The sequence below is a fragment of the Lissotriton helveticus genome, chromosome 11 (genome assembly GCF_964261635.1).
Source record: "Lissotriton helveticus chromosome 11, aLisHel1.1, whole genome shotgun sequence".
NCBI lineage: Eukaryota > Metazoa > Chordata > Amphibia > Caudata > Salamandridae > Lissotriton > Lissotriton helveticus.
Window position 1 is genome coordinate 1,115,052,100 of NC_136072.1, and position 20,991 is coordinate 1,115,073,090.

Below are 20,991 nucleotides of genomic sequence, written 5' to 3' on the forward strand. Positions count from 1 at the left end.
GCGGTTGGGTTTTTAATGCATCTCTTTCCTTTTTGTTTCAGGTTCTGGTGCCCAGTTCTCTTTAACTCAAGAGTCTTCGCTGACCGTGTCCCCAGGGTCTACTGTAAAACTCTCCTGCAGCCGGACCAGTGGGTCCATTGGTGGTGATAATCTCCCATCATGGTACCAGCAGAGACCAGGAGGTGTTCCTCTGCTGCTTGTGTACAGCACTGGTGCCAGTAATGTGAATGTCAGACCCTCTGGGATTGATGCCCGCTTCTCTGGGTCAGTGTCTGGCAGCAGGGCCTCTCTCACCATCTCTGTGGCAGAGGCTCGTGATGATGCTGTGTATTACTGCATGATGTATGCTGGCAGCGGCACTGGCAGGTACACAGTGCCAGCATCAGATAGGGAACTGAGACAGAAACCTCGGCCAGCCCTTGTTTTCTGTCCCCTTGCGGGTAGGCAGGGTTTCCTTTTTGGTTGGTCCTTGTAGGGTTACAGAGTTCATTATTCATCACCCAGACCTTCAGCCTTTTCCTCTTCTCATGGTCACCGAAGGCGTAGAGCCCGACAGAACTAACTTAAGACAATATCCTACACTTACTACCATTTTGGTATTCACAGACAGCACTTACTTATTTTGGTATTCACAGAAGGCACTTACTCATTTCGGTATTCACAGAAGTTAGGAGTCCTAACTTTACGACTCCTAAAAGCCTTCTGTGAATACAGAAAGTCTTAAAGTTAGGATTTCTCTAAGTTTAGGAGTAGTAAAGTTAGGAGTCCCATCTTTACTACTCCTAAACTGAGAAAAATCCTAACATTAAGACTTTCGGTATTCACAGAAGGCATTTTGGAGTCCTAAAGTTAGGAGTCCTAACTTTACTACTCCTAAACTGAGAAAAATCATAACTTTAGAACTTTTGATATTCACAGAAAGCATTTAGGAGTCCTAAAGTTAGGACTCCTAACTTCTGTGAATACCGAAATTAGTAACTGTCTTCTGTGAATACCAAAATGAGTAAGTGCCTTCTGCGTATATCAAAATGGTAGTCAGTGTAGGATTTTATCATGTTAGTTCTGTGAATCTGGCCCGTTGCTTCCTTTGGTGCTGAAGGTGCAGTGCCACCAGGGCCTGGTTGAATGAGGGACTCACCGACCCCTGACTTTTGCTCTATTTCACAGTTCAAACAATGGCCAGGAGACCTCACTTACTTCCTGCACTAGGGCCCATGACACACTGGCTACATGTCTGACGGTGACATGGCCATCATGACTACCCTTGGGCAGGGACTGGGAGGCAACCATAGCCGTCCACTGGGCCAGGCAGAAAACACATACATGATGGTTAGGTTCATGATCTGATGACCAGGAGATCAAATATCAATTCCAGACAATTATTATATGTCCTGCCATTTTTCATTGAATTCTAAAGAAGTACGTTTATAAGATTGCAGGTATCATCAGGAAAGGTTTAGTGGAACAAAACATCTGAAGCATGCAGAGTTTAATGGACCTCCTAAAACACACGAGGTTATAGAGCTGAATAATGTAAAGTTTTTACATGTATCTTCTGCTGCTCCTGGGAGAGATTCTTAACATTAACTATCTGGCTATTAATGCAATGCTTAATGTTAGCGCCATGTTGCAATGTAAAATGCAGCTTGATAAAATTCAAGTACTGTCACCAAAGAACAGTTAACGTGATGTGGTCCCAGGTGCCTGCCCTGGGTAAGAGGGACAGGAAGTAAGTATACATTGTTCCCTTCAAAAGTTCATAAGACAGACGGAGACCTCTAGGGAGTCCTTCAAAAATAGTTCATGCAAATAAACTGCTTTTATGCTCGAGAACCTTGTAAAAGCGCTGACAACTTTTTCCTGTGGACTTCAGGCGAAGGAGACGGAGACCTCTACAAACGGTCTCTGTAGATCTGATAAAGATACTTTCCACATGTGCCCTGGACGTCCAGAAGAATAGCATCCGGTTGTAATCATTTACACGATGTTCTATGAGTTGCTGTATGAGGCCCTTCCATCTACAAGACATGAAGATAAAGTTTGCAATCAGAATACGATCAGAAACCAAGGACCCTGTGTACATGAATGAATAAAGGCAGGTCATTATGTGATGGATGACAGGAGGACCAAGGACCCTGTGTATATGAAGAACTAAAAGTAGGTCTTCATGAGATGCATAGCAAGACTAACAACCTTGTGCACATGAATGAATAAAGGCAGGTCATTTTGTGATGCATGGCAGGACCAAGGACCCCGTGTACATGAATGAATAAAGGCAGGTCATTATGTGATGCATGACAGGACCAAGGACCCTGTGTGCATGAATGAATAAATACAGGTCATTATGTGGTGTATGGCAGGACCCAGGACCCTGGGTAAATGAATGAATAAATGCAGAGCGGTATGTGGTGTATGGCAGGATCCAGAACCATGTCTACATGAATGAATAAAGATTTAGAAGTAGTTGTGAGGTATATGGCAGAAACTGTATGGGGCTCATCTGCAAGATCCCAGTGGGCCTTCACCATAGTGCCACAGGCCACAGCTATACTATACAAAACATGGTTGTGAAAAATTCCCACGATTTTCATTGCTAAAATCCGTAGGTCTTGTAAATACTGAACCCAGGGTCAAAGTACCCAGGAAAACTGCTTTAAATGTAAAGTTACTCATGAGAAGATTGAGCATCATTTTTCATCATCAATCTGAACCAGAAAAAGTAAGCCAGGCATGAATGTCGGGAAAACAGGATGCCCAGAAAACTAGAGGATGTCCATAATCAGTCTCTTCACAAGACTTTGCATGTTTGACTACACATATACACAATTAACCACCAACATAGGCTGTCCAACACCCCTGAACCAGGGACCAACAATAATAACACCTAACAAAAGGTTCAGGTGACAGAATTAAATAGAACAGTCAAATTACAATCAAATATTTACTGAAAAAGAAAAAGGGAGAAAAAGAGAAGCCTATACATACAAAGGGAATTTATTACATAATGTAATTAAAACATCACAATAACGTTCAAAAAGGAAAAACTGTTGGCAATATAATAACAAATCATTTACATGCCAAACATGTGGCTAACAAACAGACATTACAAAAGAAGAAACAACAAAAAACAATGATGTGTCCTTCGCAAATTGTGGCCACAGGAAGCGTCAACGGCATTTCGACCGCAGGGTTACTGTGCGGTCATCATCAGGACTACAATTTGTTTGAGCGTAAAGTTTCACTTGATACAAGGTAAGCCAATCCTAGCTAGGAAGGCTGGTTGCAGGGAAAACGAACTGCAAAAAATTCAATTATCAAAACAATCCAATGTTTCCAGTTCAACTCAGGCAGACGTGTTGCGAGTATGCTCAGACAATATCTTCAGCAGGTCAGCAGAAATAGACAATGGCAATGGCCCACTATTTCGGTCAAAAAGGTGTATTTAGGAGCAATCCATTATTTTAATTTCACTTAGGCATTCATAAATTATGCCTTCTGGATATGCTCAGTCAATATATTTAGCAGGAGACCAGTGATGTGGAGGATAGCCCAATAAATCGGCTAGTACAGCCCACACATCGGAACACACCACGGGTAACCTCCATGACGACTTATACACACACACAGAATCAGTCCAGAGAAAAATCCCAATATTATATAGAGCTTACAAAGAGTTGTGGTGATGTATGTCCAGAGTGCTGTGCCGTAATGGAGTCCTATGACTCTCTAGGATTTCATGTATGGCAGTTGTCTCGGGCCCCTGTTATTTGGGACTGGTCCTCTCACTCAGGACAAAGGATTTCAGATCTTCTTTGAATGTGTCGGCCCCTTCTTCAGGAATTTGGCGACGAGCAGGCAACCGGAATACAAACTACAGCTCGACCTGTCATCATGGAAGAAACAGTGGCCAGAGTACGGACTTTGAATTTTTTTGCACACCAGGAGACAATGTCAGCAAGGAAGGCTGGGTTTAAGCCCTATGGCGCCTGTTACCAGGAAATGTTTGTGACAAACCCACACCTCAGCTGTCTCGCTTGTCTCAGGTGCGACCACAACTCTAAGACCCGCATCTATTGTCACGCCATGCACCTTAAGGCCTTAAGTGAGAGATTCCTCAACCTCCCTGCTGCTCAACATGTGATGCCGCAATGGTCTCGACCCCAGTTCAGAGGAAGGTCCCGGGATCCATCGCGGAGACATCGATCTTTGTCGCTATGGAATTCATCTCCTTCGGCTAAGTTTCACAAGAAAAATAAGTTGAAGAGGTCTTTGACTTCGCCCGAGAGTCCTGCCTTCAGGATGTAGTTGAATCTGTTTTGCGATTTAATGATTTCATAGAAGACAGTACATACCTGGACAAAGTTAAGCCCTGCAGTAAGGCATCAACTCTTTGTTGGATCCATTTTTGATGGAGAGCCTACACATCTGGGTATCTTTTGATGTACTTATGGGAAGAGTTGGATCCACACTGGTCTTGTATTTTTTAGTCGGGTTAGTTTGCAAGAGGCAACGTCACTTTTGTTGCTCACCGAGGAAAGTTTAATATTTAGTTAAAAGAGTACAGAAGATACAGTTCCAGCGCTGTGCCCAGCAAGTAGCCTTCTCATAAGGCATCAAATATCCGTCGAAATATCCTGTCTTTACCTAAACACAAGATCTCTCCCTAAGCACTCGAATGAAATATGGGACACTTTACATCAAATGAAACCGGACCTTGTGTTCCTAACGGAGACTTGGCTCGACACCCATAGTACTCCAGATATTGCAACAGCGCTCCCTGTAGGGTATAAAATCTTAAATCTTAATAGATCCAAAAAGAAAGGTGGAGGGGTAGCCTTGCTATTTAAAGAAAAGTTCATTTGCGTCCAGGAAGTGCCTACACAGGATAGCAAACATGAAGTAATGATTTACTCAGTCTTTTTAGGCACCCATTTATTGATGGGAGGAGCAATTATCTACAACCCTCCGGGGAGTACAGTAGAATTCAGTACTCAGCTTCTTTCTCAGATCCTCCCCGCTTGCCTAAGACATAAAAATATTTTAGTATTAGGAGATTTTAATGTACATTTTGAGTTACACACCAACACACTCACTAAGCATCTTCCAGACAATATGGAAATTCTGCAATTAACACAAATAATCAACCAAGACACACATAAAGCGGGACACAGGTTGGACCTGATATTTACAAACATTGAGACCATTATAATTAACAGCATTGTGCCGCTTACATGGACTGATCATTATAGGATTGAATTCAATATTAGCCTACCTACAAAAAAAATGAGACCATTGACACAGGCCCCAGTCACAGCTAGAAACTGGAAAAAATTCTCTTTGGAGAAATTCCAGGGGGACTTTCATTTTAACACTGATCTGGGATCCTCCACTGAGCAAGACATATACCATCTACTAAAGAGCATTGGGGATGCACATGAACACTGCTCAACTAAAACTATTAAAGGTAAATCCAGACGAACGGTGTCGGAGAAGTGGTATGGTCCAGATCTTAAGACCCTTAAAAGAAAATGCACTACGCTGGAACATAAATGGAGGCTAAGTAAAACCGTGAGCGACAGATCTATTTATAAAAAAGAACTGAAAGCCTATAATGTAGCCATACGGAAAGCAAAAAAGGACTACTTTTCACGGCAGATATTAGAAAATAAACATTCTTCCAAAGAACTTTTTCAAATTGTTAGAGAATTCTGTAACCCCCCTAGTCTCACAACAAGCCTGTTACCGTCACAGGAGGGATGTAATAAAATCAGTAATTTTTTCTGTGAAAAAATAGATAAAATTCATTCATCCTTCTTCAATAATGATCAAAAAACGACCGAGCATTACGTGGATGCAGAGTCTTTTTCACTGGCCAGCTGTCCTGCTTTCGGCCCTTTTTCAGAGGAAGAAGTTAATAAAGTGATGTCGGAAATTAAATCGGGATCCCCACTGGACCCATGTCCACACCACATTTTTTTACAATTAATTCCTCTAATTAGTCCAATAGTGACGCAAGTATTAAACCAGTCACTAGACCGAGCGGAATTTCCAGCTATTTGGAAAATGGCAGTAGTTACACCTTTACTAAAACAAGTGGGTGCTGATATAAACAATCCTGCCAATTACCGGCCCATTTCGCAGCTACCGCATTTTTCAAAAGTGCTGGAGAAATTGGAGAACAAACAGCTGTCCAATTTTTTGGAAACAAACAACCTGTCGGATGCTTCGCAGACAGGCTTTAGGATCAATAATAGTACTGAGACAACACTCTTGGCAGTATTGGACGATATTAGAAGTCAGGCTGATGCGGGTAAAACAGTTGCCCTGATATTATTAGATTTATCAGCGGCTTTTGATACCGTATCCCATAATATTTTATTACGAATGTTAGCCGCAAAAGGAGTGCAGGGAAAAGCCTTGACTTGGTTGAATTCTTTTTTTGGCTGACAGATTACAATCTGTCAGACTAGGCAATTACACGTCCACACCCCGAAAGATTAAATATGGTGTACCACAGGGGGCATCACTAAGCCCAACATTGTTTAATGTTTATGTATCATCGTTAGCCATGATAGGGAAGAAGTGGGGCATCAGCATCTGCTCTTACGCAGATGATACGCAACTAATGATTGCCTTAAATGGTGAAGAGGACTCCAAAAACAGACTGCTCAGCTGTCTTACTGAATTATCTAGCTGGATGCACAACCATTGTCTGAAATTAAATGCCGATAAATCGGAGATCCTATTGTTTGGTGGATCCCAACAGCTTTGGGATGACTCTTGGTGGCCCAATACTCTTGGTACACCTCCTATACCAACCCAGACGGCGAGAAATCTGGGAATCCATATTGACAATGCACTGTCAATGAAAAACCACGTAACAACAATTTGTGGCAAGGGTTTCGCGCTATTGAAAATGCTACGAAGAGTGTTCCCCTGGATTCCCCTAGAGTGTAGAAAGATCTTGGTTCAGTCTCTACTAATGAGTAGACTCGACTACGGGAACTCCCTATTTGTTGGCATGGCGGATTATTTATTTTCGAAGTTACAGCTCGTTCAGAACGCGGCAGGAAAAGCCGTATGTAACAAAAGAAAATACGACTCCGCTTCGAGTTGTTTGAGAACTCTACACTCGCTGCCAATGAGGGAAAGAGCCTCTTTCAAAATGCTATGCATTACTCATAGAGTACTGCATAATATTGGCCCGACTATCCTAAAAAACAGAATTAATTTCAATGTACCAAATAGAAATCTCCGCTCCCAATTTACTGCGAGAGCTGTTACCACCTGAATAAAGAAGGTCAGGACTGGCGGTCGTGCCTTCTCACATTTGGCGGCAAACTTGTGGAATAACTTACCAACGGATTTAAGACTCACTGATGATTATCTTGTTTTTAGAAAAAAACTCAAAACCACACTGTTCCCTAAGATTCACTAAAAAATTATCATCAACTTGTATCAGCTCTCTGTACATTGTTTAATCTTAGCGCCATGATATCCTTTTAGGATGAATGTTAGCGCTTTAGAAATACTTTTAACATTAACATTAACATTAACATCATGGCATCAGCACTAGTCAATCCTCTGGGCCATTTCATGGAAAGTGCCTTTGGGCACAAATGGAGTGTGTGCCACCTTTCTGCATCCCAGGGGCACCTTGGCTTTACAGAAGAGGCCACAGACACTTTTTGCGACCCCTTTTGTAATACAAATATCAACGGCTCTATCCTAATGGGGCATTCCTAAATTTGCACTAGTACATTGCCCCACTCAAATGAGGGAAACTTTTTGCCTTTGCACCTATGCCGCTTTATGGAAGCAGATGCAGAGGGAAAGAGGCCATAGGAGGCACATTGACTGCACCCCTCTGGAAGGTGGAAAGGTGGATCTCAAGGACCCACTGCAGGGAGATACTGTCACTAAATGCACCCTCCTGCTGTGGGATATTTGTCTCCCTTTTAAGAACAGGACAGTGCAGCTAGCACTGTGAAACGTGATCTGACTGCTTCACACAGCCGCAGCGCCTTTCATTAATGCGGTGCCCTGGGGAAGCTTTTCATCAGTAATAGGGATCACCATACCTGTTTATGCCTGCATACCTACTTAATATGCGCCATGGCACAAATAGCATAAGTGCTAAAAATGAAAAGAAAATTTACCCCTCACCGCATCTCTCCTCCGTTGTCTCTCCTGGCAGGAGTTGAACAGGAAGCACCCAGGCTCCCCTGAGTCAATCACAATGCTGCAGTGAAGCTTTGTGATTGGTCTGAGCACCGTGGTTCGGCACAAAGCTAGGGAATGGGAGCCTGGGCATGTTCTCCACCCATGCTATAATGCAGGCTCGGTGGTGAACATGAAAAGAGTGCATGACCGTTTGGCCAGCCCCAGAAGGCCGACCACACAGTCATGGGCACTTATAGATTGCCACCACTCCTCCCCCTGCTCCTCTGTCACCAGTGCAGCCCCATCCCCAAAGCTACAGCAGCAGGAACAAGTAAAATGATAATAACCTTGAGTTATTATTATATTATTTTTCCTTTATTTCACTGCTGCAAAGCAGTGGGGCGACGCTCCTCCGCCTTAGCAGAGAAGCTGCCCCTGGCAGGGGAAGCTGCCAGTGGGGAGAAGGGTGGGAGAGATGGGTGTGTGGGGGAGGGGTGACATTCAGTGGCTGTGAAGAAAAGGTCCCCAAATGTCCACGAATCTATAGTAGTGGTCAATGAGTCACCTGAAACAACTCATGCAACCAGTCCTCCAAGATCAGGCAAGCTGTCATCCTCCAGAGTCCCAGGAGGCTTCCTGGCAGTAGCCAAAGCCGAGGCCGTCCACCTGTACTGTTGATTTGTGATGGCTGGACATTAGGCAAAATCATGCAAAAGGACAGTCCAGGCTTGCAAAGTCCTGGTGAGAGGCCCTGTTTGTCTGATGGTGGCAGAGGCAGAGGACCAATAGGCCAGAGAAGGTGGACAATATTGCATTTCAGGAACTTACACCTCAAGCAGGTGGCCAACAGAAGCAGAGAAGACCTATGGACTCGTCGTAGTGAACAATGCCAATGGTGCAGCACTTTACAGTAACAGAATAGGGATCCTGATTCACAAGCAGGTCACCCCAGTTGGCCTCTGAATATAGGAGTTGCAATCGGTCTGTCTGCCTCTCCCGAATGGAGCGGGTCAAGGGTGTGGCGTAGAGGTGGTCCATCAGGATCCACTATAGCCTGGAGACTGCCCCTTTGCAGGTACCCCATTTCTGTAGGTAGTGCAATGGCAGAGAGGATGGCAGTACCGGTGAAATAGAGACTTAGATGCTGTGGAGGCAGCTTTGCAGATGTTGATAGTCCCAAACATATCTCGGAAGAAGACCATACTGTATCTTGGCCACTGCAAATTACTTGTAGTCCACTTCCTGAACCAGATCCGAGAGGGGAAGTATTCCTCTAGACCAGGGGTACTCATAGTACGGCCCGCGGGCCAGTGGCGGCCCGGCACGCCTTCCCTGGCGGCCCACGGACCTTGTACACATCATACCAGTGTTTTAATTTTTTTTTTTTTAAGAGTGTCTGCAAACTAAGTTACAGCAGCGCGAGTCCGAGACTCTGCTGCTCTGTGGGGGCCGGCCGGGCGATTCCGGCCATAGTTAGAGTGGAGCTGCAGGGGCGCTAAGAGATGAACAACACAGCCTCATTAATGTTCTAATTGTCTTTTAAAGACCTGTTAATGCGCTCGGTGCAGCTATGTGTGTTTGTGTGCTCCGAAGCTGTCTCAGCGCGGGCTGACACAGAGGCAGGGTGAGATGACAGAGGGAGAGGGAAAGAAAGGGAGACAAAGTGAGGAAGGGAAAGGGAGACCGGGTGAGGGAGTAAAAGAGGGAAGGAGGGAAAAGGAGGGAGGGAGGAAGGGAATGGGACGGTGAGGGAGGGAAAGGGAGTGACAGTGAGGGGGTGAGGGAGGGAAAGGGAGATCGGGTGAGGGAGTCAGAGAGGGAAAGTGTAGGAGGGAAAGGGAGGGAGGAAGGGAAAGGGAGGGGGAGGGGGGAAAGGGAGTGGCAGTGAGGGAGTGAGGGACAGAAAGGGAGACCGGGTGAGGGAGTGAGAGCGGGAAAGGGAGACAGAGTGAGGGAGGAAAAGGGAAACAGAGTGAGGGAGTGAGGGAGGGAAAGGGAGACAGAGTGAGGGAGGGAAAGGGAGTGACAGAGTGAGGGAGTAAGGGAGGGAAAGGGAGACAGAGCGAGGGAGGGAAAGAGAGACAGTGTGAGGGAGTGAGAGGGAAATGGATGCAGGGAAAATGAGGGAGGGTAAAGGATGGAGGTAAAGGGAGGGAAGGAAAGGGAGGGAGAGAAAGGGAGTGACAGAGTGAGGGAGTGAGGGAGGGAAAGGGAGACAGAGTGAGGGAGTGAGGTAGGGAAAGAGAGACAGAGTGAGGGAGTGAGAGAGGGAAAGCGAGACAGAGTGAGGGAGTGAGAGAGGGAAAGGGAGGGAGAGAAAGGAAGGGAGGGAAAGGGAGTGACAGAGTGAGGGAGTGAGAGAGGGAAAGGGAGGGAGGGAAAGGAAGGGAGGGAAAGGGAGTGGCAGAGTGAGGGAGTAAGGGAGGGAAAGGGAGACAGAGCGAGGGAGTGAGGGAGGGAAAGAGAGACAGAGTGAGGGAATGAGAGAGGGAAAGGGAGACAGAGTGAGGGAGTGAGGGAGGGAAAGGGAGACAGAGTGAGGGAGGGAAAGGGAGTGACAGAGTGAGGGAGTAAGGGAGGGAAAGGGAGACAGAGCGAGGGAGGGAAGAGAGACAAAGTGAGGGAGTTAGAGGGAAATGGATGCAGGGAAAAGGAGGGAGGGTAAAGGATGGAGGGAAAGGGAGGGAGAGAAAGGGAGAGAGAGAAAGGGAGTGACAGAGTGAGGGAGTGAGGGAGGGAAAGGGAGACAGAGTGAGGGAGTGAGGTAGGGAAAGAGAGACAGAGTGAGGGAGTGAGAGAGGGAAGGGGAGACAGAGTGAGGGAGTGAGAGAGGGAAAGGGAGGGAGGGAAAGGAAGGGAGGGAAAGGGAGTAACAGAGTGAGGGAGTAAGGGAGGGAAAGGGAGACAGAGTGAGGGAGTGAGGGAGGGAAAGAGAGACAGAGTGAGGGAATGAGAGAGGGAAAGGGAGACAGAGTGAGGGAGTGAGGGAGGGAAAGGGAGACAGAGTGAGGGAGGGAAAGGGAGTGACAGAGTGAGGGAGTAAGGGAGGGAAAGGGAGACAGAGCGAGGGAGGGAAAGAGAGACAGAGTGAGGGAGTGAGAGGGAAATTGATGCAGGGAAAGGGAGGGAGGGTAAAGGATAGAGGGAAAGGGAGGGAGAGAAAGGGAGGGAGAGAAAGGGAGTGACAGAGTGAGGGAGTGAGGGAGGTAAAGGGAGACAGAGTGAGGGAGTGAGGTAGGGAAAGAGAGACAGAGTGAGGGAGTGAGAGAGGGAAAGGGAGACAGAGTGAGGGAGTAAGAGAGGGAAAGGGAGGGAGAGAAAGGAAGGGAGGGAAAGGGAGTGACAGAGTGAGGGAGTGAGAGAGGGAAAGGGAGGGAGGGAAAGGAAGGGAGGGAAAGGGAGTGACAGAGTGAGGGAGTAAGGGAGGGAAAGGGAGACAGAGCGAGGGAGTGAGGGAGGGAAAGAGAGACAGAGTGAGGGAGTGAGGAAGGGAAAGGGAGACAGAGTGAGGGAGGGAAAGGGAGTGACAGAGTTAGGGAGTAAGGGAGGGAAAGGGAGACAGAGCGAGGGAGGGAAAGGGAGACAGAGTGAGGGAGTGAGAGGGAAATGGATGCAGGGAAAGGGAGGGAGGGTAAGGGATGGAGGGAAAGGGAGGGAGAGAAAGGGAGGGAGAGAAAGGGAGTGACAGAGTGAGGGAGTTAGGGAGGGAAAGGGATACAGAGTGAGGGAGTGAGGTAGGGAAAGAGAGACATAGTGAGGGAGTGAGAGAGGGAAAGGGAGACCGGGTGAGGGAGTGAGAGAGGGAAAGGGAGACAGAGTGAGGGAGTGAGGGAGGAAAAGGGAGACAGAGTGAGGGAGGGAAAGGGAGTGACAGAGTGAGGGAGTAAGGGAGGGAAAGGGAGACAGAGCGAGGGAGTGAGGGAGGGAAAGGGAGACAGAGTGAGGGAGGGAAAGGGAGTGACAGAGTGAGGGAGTAAGGGAGGGAAAGGGAGACAGAGCGAGGGAGGAAAAGGGAGACAGAGTGAGGGAGTGAGAGGGAAATGGATGCAGGGAAAGGGAGGGAGGGAAAGGGAGGGAGAGAAAGGGAGGGAGAGAAAGGGAGTGACAGAGTGAGGGAGGGAAAGGGAGAGTGAGGGAGTGAGGTAGGGAAAGAGAGATAGAGTGAGGGAGTGAGAGAGGGAAAGGGAGGGAGAGAAAGGAAGGGAGGAAAAGGGAGTGACAGAGTGAGGGAGTGAGAGAGGGAAATGGAGGGAGGGAAAGGAAGGGAGGGAAAGGGAGTGACAGAGTGAGGGAGTAAGGGAGGGAAAGGGAGACAGAGCGAGGGAGTGAGAGAGGGAAAGGGAGACAGAGTGAGGGAGTGAGAGAGGGAAAGGGAGGGAGAGAAAGGAAGGGAGGGAAAGGGAGTGACAGAGTGAGGGAGTGAGAGAGGGAAAAGGAGACAGAGGGAGGGAGACAGAGGGAGGGGGACAGAGTAAGGGAGAGTGAGAGAGGGAGGGAGAGGGAGGGAGGGAGACAGAGAGAGAAAGAGAGCGAGAGAGAGAGATGTGTGTATGCCGGGTCTGGTGGCTGAGTGGACGAAGGTGTCCGCTGCAGGGACCGGTGATCAACCTCATGGTCAGTTTTTTGTTGTTGCTCTAGCCCTGCCCCCTCCCCCACTGACCCCACCCCCACTGGTGCAGCCCTCGGACACACACCACAGTGTAAATTTGGCCCCCGAGAGAAAGTTTGTGAGTACCGATGCCCTAGACTCAAACTCTAGTCAGAGGGTCTCCAATGCCCCAATAAGTAACAAACATTTGCAATGCAATAGGTCTCGCTTTTACACGACTTTAATTATAGGCATTGCAAATGACAATGCCTGTTATTTTGTTTTAAAAACCCAAACATAAATATAAGCATTGTCATTTACAATGTCAATAGTTCAAACTCGCGTAAATGCGAGACCTATTGCATTGCAAATGCTTGTTATATATTGGGGGAGCGAGTTCCACAGTTTAGAGACAGACACTATAAATCGTCTGTCTCCCCAGTTCACTTTCTTTGTTCGAGGAACTGGGAGCAAATGGTCTGAGGAGGAGCGTAAGGCTCTTTTGGGGTTGTATATCCGTAAAGTTTTTTTTAAATAGTCTGGGCCTATATTGTTGACAGCTTTATAAGTGATACAAAACGCCTTAAATTTAGTACGACTCCTGACCGGGAGCCAATGAAGTTGGCGAACAATCGGGGTGATAGAGGTAAATTTTGAAGTATAAGTCAAAATTCTAGCAGCCGCGTTTTGAATTAGTTGCATCTTATTAAGAACTTGTTCCTGGGCGTTTAACAGCAGAGCATTACAATAATCGATTTTCGAAAGAACTAAGGTGCACATTAAGGTTTTTCCTGCTGTAGAAGGAAGGAATGGCAGTAATTTCTTAACCATCCTCAAATTATAAAAGGATGCTGAGACCACTGCCTTAGCATGGCTGAGAAATGACAATTTATTGTCGAATAGTACTCCTAAGTTCCTAACTTTAGTAACCGGAATTGGAGGGGCTCCTAGGTCCGAGGGCCACCATGCAGGGGACCAAGAAAGGGTCAATTTACCAAAGATCATGACCTCCGTCTTGTCAGAATTTAATTTTAAGCAGTTGTGGTCCATCCAGGAGCTGATAGCCATCATGCCTTCCTGAAAGTTGGTCGCAACTGCTCCTCCGTTATTATGGATGGCCAGTACCAGCTGAGTGTCGTCAGCGTATGATGTCAACCCAATTCCGAATGATTTAATGACCCTCGCCAAGTCCGACACATAGATGTTAAAAAGTGTCGGACTTAACGAGGATCCTTGGGGGACACCACATGGTAAGGTAAAAATAGGAGAATAAAAGCCACCCAGTTTGACAGACTGTTTACGGCCTGACAAAAAGGAAGCCAAAAGAGATTTGACTTTACCCTGAATGCCAATATGGGCTACACGGTCGATCAAGATGTTGTGATCGACCGTGTCGAAGGCCGCAGACAAGTCCGATAGTATCAGGACTGCTGCACCTCCTTGATCCATAATGAATCTGACTTCATCTGCTGCCTTTACAAGTGCTGTTTCTGTTCCATGTCCCTTCCTAAACCCAAATTGGGTATCGTCAAGGAGATTATTCTGGTCGATATAGTCTGATAGCTGACAATTTATAATTTTTTCGAATATTTTTGATGGGAAGGGAAGAGATGCAATCGGGCGATAGCTTTTGGGCTCTAAGGGATCGAGATTTGGTTTTTTCAGCAAGGGTTTTATAATTGCTTTCTTCCAGATCGACGGATAAGAGCCCGAAAGAAGCATAGCATTACAAATATTTGTGAGAACTGGAGCAATCAGGTTGGTTACCGATTTTAGAATCAGCGGTGGACACGGACCAAACGGTGACCCTGATTTGATGGTTGTAATAAGATCAACTATCTGCATTTGAGAAATTTGGTCAAATTCACAAAAAAGTGTTGACATGGAGGGGTCGCTACTATTAGGAATACTATTATTAGGGCTTGTAGAGTCAGTGCTCACCTTAGCGGTGATGTTGGAATAAATATCATTGACCTTAGACTTAAAAAAATCCGCCAAGTCGTTACACAGCTTTTGTGATGGTTCTGTAGTTGTACATAATGGTGGGGTAGAGAGCTTCGTGACAACTTGATAAAGTTGTTTGGTAGAATTTTTAGCTGATTCTATTTGTTCAAGATAAAAATTCTTTTTCTCTGTAATTAGGAGCTTTCTGTATATGGCTAGTGCTTTTTTGTATAAATCTTTATGATTGGTATCATAGTCTCTTCGCCAACGTCTTTCTAAATTTCTACACCGTTGCCTTTCTAGTCTAAGGGTTTCTGAGAACCAGGGTGCAGACGGTGAGTTACGATTGGGCAGCATTTTTTTCGAGGGAGCTAAAGTGGTAAAAGCATTGTTAAGCCAGATATTATAGTTCTCGGAGGCTATTTGTGGATCTGTTGTATCCCTTGGTTGGGTAGAGGCTAAAGTAGACTGTAGGGTTACACCGTCTATATTCTTCCAATCACGTAATTGAATATAGGAGCGATTTGTGATGTGTACGTTTTTGTGTTTTTTAATTAAAAGTTTGAATATAACTGCCGCATGATCTGTCCACGTTAATGGTTTTACTGAGGGGGAGATGATTTGAAAGTTGTTAGTAAATATACCATCCAGGGTATGCCCTGCCTGGTGGGTAGAAGAAGTAGTCAGTAGTTTAAGACCTACTGAAGAGAGATCTGAGATAAGAGTTGAGGTATCTCTATCATTAGTATTCTCTAAATTAAAATTAAAATCACCTAATATTGTATAATTAAAATTGGATGCTATAGGTTCTAATAAGGTATTGATAGATGCCAGGAAGGAGGATCGAGGGGTGGGTGGACGATATAGAAGGATTCCTTTAAAGGACTGCCCGGGAGAAAGCGTAGTAGTAAAGGTTAAAGCTTCTGCGGATTCAATATCGACAGGTTCTATTCTTGTTTCAAACTGTTTTCTGTATATAATAGCAATACCACCACCTTTTTTCCCTGGGGGTCTGTCCTGTCTGACCACCTGGTATCCATCCGGGGTTGCTGCACAAAAATCTGGTCCAGAAGCTTGATCTGCCCATGTTTCGGTAATAAACAAAATGTCTATGTTATGATTGGTTATAAAATCGTAGATTTTCACATTATGTTTTGTAAGAGAACATGCGTTAATAAGCGCACAATGGGTATGTCTAGCTTTTGAATCTCCTAGGGGTGGGTTCGGCATTTCTTGCTGACAAAGAGGAGTCAGTGTATACATACAGTTTTGGCATTGCGAAGATTGTAGGCTACAGAAAGAGTCTGCGGCAAAATGAGGACAGCAAGAACCTGCCATAGTATCCCTTATGTCCCTTAGTTGAGTATTAGTATAAGTAATAGTCTTGTTACTTTGATGGAATCTGGGGGGGCCAGGAGACATGGCGCTAAGCGCGATCTTAGCGCGGACGGGCACCCCTTTGGCGCACCCGTAGCGCGCGTCCGCTGCGCGTCTGGAAGAGCATGGGCAGATATGGTCTAGCCCCTCCTCCAGCTAGACCGCAAACCTCTGGTCCTGCCGGGCTCCGGGACTGACTCAAGATGGCGCCCTGCCCTCCATGCAAACTGCAATGCAGCCGCGATGGACCGGGGCAGGGGCAGCACAATTCAGCACAGGAAGGTAACGAATATATCAATTGATATCACAGCAGCAATTAGATTGTTAAAACGATGATTTTAAAAATTCGAGTGGAAATGTTAAAAAACGAGCAATTTGGCATACAATAAGCAGAAGAGTACACACTAATAGTAATTATTCATTAGTGCGCCTCGCAGTCTGCCCCTCAGCGTTTAAGCAGAGCAGTAGGAGCTGCCACCACCTACCACTACCGCTTCGCGCCTCAGTTTGTATGCCAAGATATAGTCTAGCCCCTCCTCCAGCTAGACCGCAAACATCTGGTCCTGCCGGGCTCCGGGACTGACTCAAGATGGCGCCCTGCCCTCCACGCAAACGGCAATTCACCCGCAATGGGTAGGGGCAGCACAATTCCGCACAGGAAGGTAACGAATATATCAATTGATATCACAGCAGCAATTAGATTGTTAAAACGATGATTTTTGAAATTCGAGTGGAAATGTTAAAAAACGAGCAATTTGGCATACAATAAGCAGAAGAGTACACACTAATAGTAATTATTCATTAGCGCGCCTCGCAGTCTGCCCCTCAGCGTTTAAGCAGAGCAGTAGGAGCTGCCACCACCTACCACTACCGCCACTATATGGCACAGAGATTGTCCTTTTGTAAAGCGCTCTTATGTACTTGGACCATTATACAATTAAAGATTACACTCATAATGAACAAACATTAAGCATCAACGCACACAATGGAATTAAATTAATGAATGAATGCTAGTGCTAGAAGAGAGTTACAGCGATATATGCCTTAGCAGAAATAACATTCAATTAGATAAAGGCATGAAGTATTGTGAGGGTTGGAAGAAGAGATATTCACTTCTGGAGAAGGCTAGTAGTCCAAGTAGATACAGTAGAGCCAAGGAATGCTATCTCCCTGTAACAGTGAAGTCAACCAGACACCGGAAAAGAAAAGGATCTACTGTGATAGAAAAACAAAAGTACTGTATTGGAATTGCATTTATAAAGCGCTTACTACCCCTGACGAGGCGTCGAAGTGCTTTTTCGGAGAGTAGCATGCTACTCCGGAACCCATAAAGGATTAGTGTTGAATTAGTATAGTGAGACCCTCTTAAGTTTCTGTGGTTTACATGTTGAGACATATCTGACGTTCATCTAGTCCTCACAAAGTCCTAACGATGGCCACATCCAATGGCATGTGACCCATCCAAATTTAATTTTCTTGTCATTAATTAAAGAATAAAATCAGCCAACTTTCAGCCACTATCAAGACACTCTTGAGTGCTAGGGAGAGGGGGCAAAACAGGCAAGTTATATGTAAACATGGTATTACATATAGGCATAATACATGATAAATAAGTCTGTAATATGCTGTTTTGTTAAAGATAAAGGATGAAGATCCTTCAATGTGCGTCACTCACAATGGGTTAAGAACAGTATATGATTATTCAAAGAAAGGTAACGACAAATGGAAACTCTGATGAAGGTAACAGTAAGTAAGAGATGACACATTCTTTAGTAAAAGAGGGATGGAAAAGGTGAGACTTTGAAGTAACTTCTATAATGAAGAGCCCTGGATAAGGTGACATCTTCTGCTATACTGCCCTATCTATTGGGCGGATTGCTAAGCGCCCTCTAAGTCTGATGTTGGCACAGAACACATTTTGTGAAAGCCTGTCCACACATTTAATTTGTGCCGGTGAAAACCAGCAGCACTTATTTCGATGCCTCAGAACTTCTCATGCAGTCCCTAGGAGTGTGTGAAGACTGGGTACAAGCCACAATTAAAGGTCCGTCTTGATCTATGCCCAAAAAACCAAGGAGTGCGTTAGCCAGAGGTCACCATTTTGTACAGGTAGCCATATAGCCACAGTTACTAACCTGATCTTCTTGTCCCCCATGATTGCTGCAAGCTTCTATGTAGAGATGTTCACCGTGTCCTTCTCTTTGACCGAAGCACAAATGTGTCCTGCAGGCAGTGGTATCTCCCCCAAACTGCAACAGTCAACTAAGGGACAGAAGAACAGATCATTAAGCAACTTCCTTGTAAACACAAGAATTTTCTGTGGTTGTGAATTTACATATCCATACAAGGTGCAAATGTAAGTAATGATATTGTCACATTTATATAAACAAATGAAATGAGGAAGTGGAATGTAGCCTTAACTTAGCACCATCATCTTCACAGCGCAAAGAAGCACAGTGTACCATAAACTACAGCCGAAGTAAACCTACTTCAAATTAAAACTACAGTGAGCTTCTAAACATCCTTGTATGTAAGGTTATGTGAGTGATCAAACGACCAGTATCTGCCTAGTGTGTGTAAATGAGTAAACATGCATGTAATACAGGTATCAGATGCAAAGCTTGCCTTGGGAGACCCCACTGTTAATGCATGGTGCCATCATTACAAGCAGAGGCTAAATAAAGAGTGAGCGACCCATCAAACCCTGCGGCTGACTGATTACAAGGGACACTTACATAACAAAACGTGGACCCAGCACTGAAGCGCCGACCTGGCGAGATTCAAGCCGCTTTTAAACTCAGTGTCATTCTCTCTCAAAGTACACAACATATGGCCCAACCCTACTCTCTCCGAGGCTGCGGTATGAAAATGTAGACAGACAAGACCCGAATGCCACTCTTTACTGGCCGTAAAGCAAGAGAACCACTTTTAAACAAATTCAAACTATTCAAAAATAGAGATGGTTTTACAACTAATACGTCCTTCTACTGTGTTAGAGGCTTGTCACGTCTTCTGTGACTGGGGTCTGTGGGAGATACTTGAGTCGATGCTGTTCACAGCACCAACCACTTACGGTTTTGAGCAAGATCTACAGACTGGCACTTAAACATTAAGATTCCTAAAAGAGAACTCCCACCACCCGAGTAGGCCGCAAGTAGGGGCTGGCAACTTTTTTAACAAGAGACCGAACCTCTACACCCCTATGTATTACTCTGCTCTAGTACCCAGTGCTTTTCTACAGGTGATGAAACAAAATGTGAACTTGAACTCTCAGGCGAAAAATGTCTGTTTGTTCATCGTGACCACCGACGCCAGCCAATAAGTTAGATGAAAGCCGCTCTCCATTTCTGACCTCATCTGACCCTGCACCACCAGCTCTACTGGTTGCAACTTGTTTTCTTGCCCAAGGGCTGCTTGTTTGCTGATCATTTTCAATGAATTGCTCATCATTCTGTCCACCATGCTGACCTTCTACGTCCTTTATTTCGGACATGACTGATGTACCTGACATCAGCAAGCTCACCTGACCGGTCCAAGTGGTGTAACGCACTGTACCCAGGGACACTATGTCCTTAATGAAAGTTGGCATCTACTTCTTCCTACATCTTCATCTGATGTCTCTTTTCAAAAGCAATTTATCTTAACTGTGGTGCCTTGAGTGGTACATACTCAGTGCCGCATCTAAAAGGCACTAGATAAATAAAATAAAACAAGGGCCTCACACCTTTAGCCACTGCGTGTTAGTATTATGTACCTCAGTCAGCTCCGCCCCCTTCTTGCAGTTGAGACCTCCGACGAAGACCATGTTGGGCATGACGGGCCGCGGGTACTCGAACACTAAGTCGTACCTCAGCAGCCAGACTGCGGCTCGGCCATGGAGCTCCGCGAGGCTCACGTCCCTCTGTAGACCTCAGCAGCCAGGCGCTCATACTGGCCGTAGAAGTTCTTGAACAGCAGGAGCTCGAGGTAGCCGAAAACGAAGCTCCAGGCGCGTCGTCCCCCCGCATACCGCAAGTCGGCCTGCAGGCTGCAGCGCGCCTGAGAAGAGACGCGGGAGGACAGGAGCGTGACGCGCGTGAACGTGCACGTTGACGTTCCCACGCGTTCACGGACCTGAGTCGGCTCGTGCACAGGCCAGTAGCGTCACGTGCACAGCCCTAGCTCCCTTGCCAGTGAACACAGCGACTATAGAACTCCCTGGCGGGAGCGCTTCGCGCTCCAATGCCAGCTCGCCCTAAAAAGGAATTACACCACAAAGGAGCCTGAGCATAGATGATAAGTAAACCCTCAACAGTTCTGCGCCATGCCAGAAGTGTGGTTGCGAGAACCGGATGTGAGGTTAATGACTTGGGGGCGGCCCCTTTGTTTAGCAGACAGAGTCCCTAAAGATGGCCCAGAAGAAAGATTTACAGTGTTTCCCAGCTGGGCATATCCATGGTGTTCTGGATAATGTATCTAAGGGGCACCAGTTGAGACGCCAGCCAGTATCATTGAATGCTCGGTAAATTGAGGCTCCCTGCTCAGTGGACACATAGGGGCATATTACCAAGGCAGGCGAAATTAAATTATCACCAACAGTTAGGTGATAGCGAGCGGTTTCGGTGCCCGCTTTGCATGTCAGCGATATTTATCGCTAATGACATGCAAAGTGGGCATACCCAACCTGTTAGCGACTGAAAGCAGTCGCTCACATTGCTATCGCCTATTATCAATGCAGGCGTAGTGATTAAAAAAGTCGCGCTAAGTGCGAATATCGCTGAAAACTAACGCCTGCTCAGACCACTTCATAGCCTGTATATCCAATGGGAGGTGGATATTCAGGCTAAGTCCCTATTAACGATAATGCCTGAATATCGCTGAATTTGCAGCGATATTCACGCATTTCGCCGCTATCGCCGGATATTTTATCGCTTTGGAGA

The 20,991-nt window shown here is 45.9% G+C and overlaps 1 long non-coding RNA gene across 1 annotated transcript; it reads right to left on the minus strand.

Annotated features, from left to right (window-relative positions):
• Window positions 1-772: 772 nt before the first annotated feature.
• LOC144792674 (uncharacterized) lies at window positions 773-20,109 on the minus strand. The gene is made up of 3 exons (XR_013602592.1): window positions 19,827-20,109; window positions 18,208-18,334; window positions 773-2,018 (listed from the first exon to the last, which is right to left on the minus strand). It is a non-coding gene; the product is annotated as an uncharacterized LOC144792674 (long non-coding RNA).
• Between the last annotated feature and the right edge of the window lie 882 nt (window positions 20,110-20,991).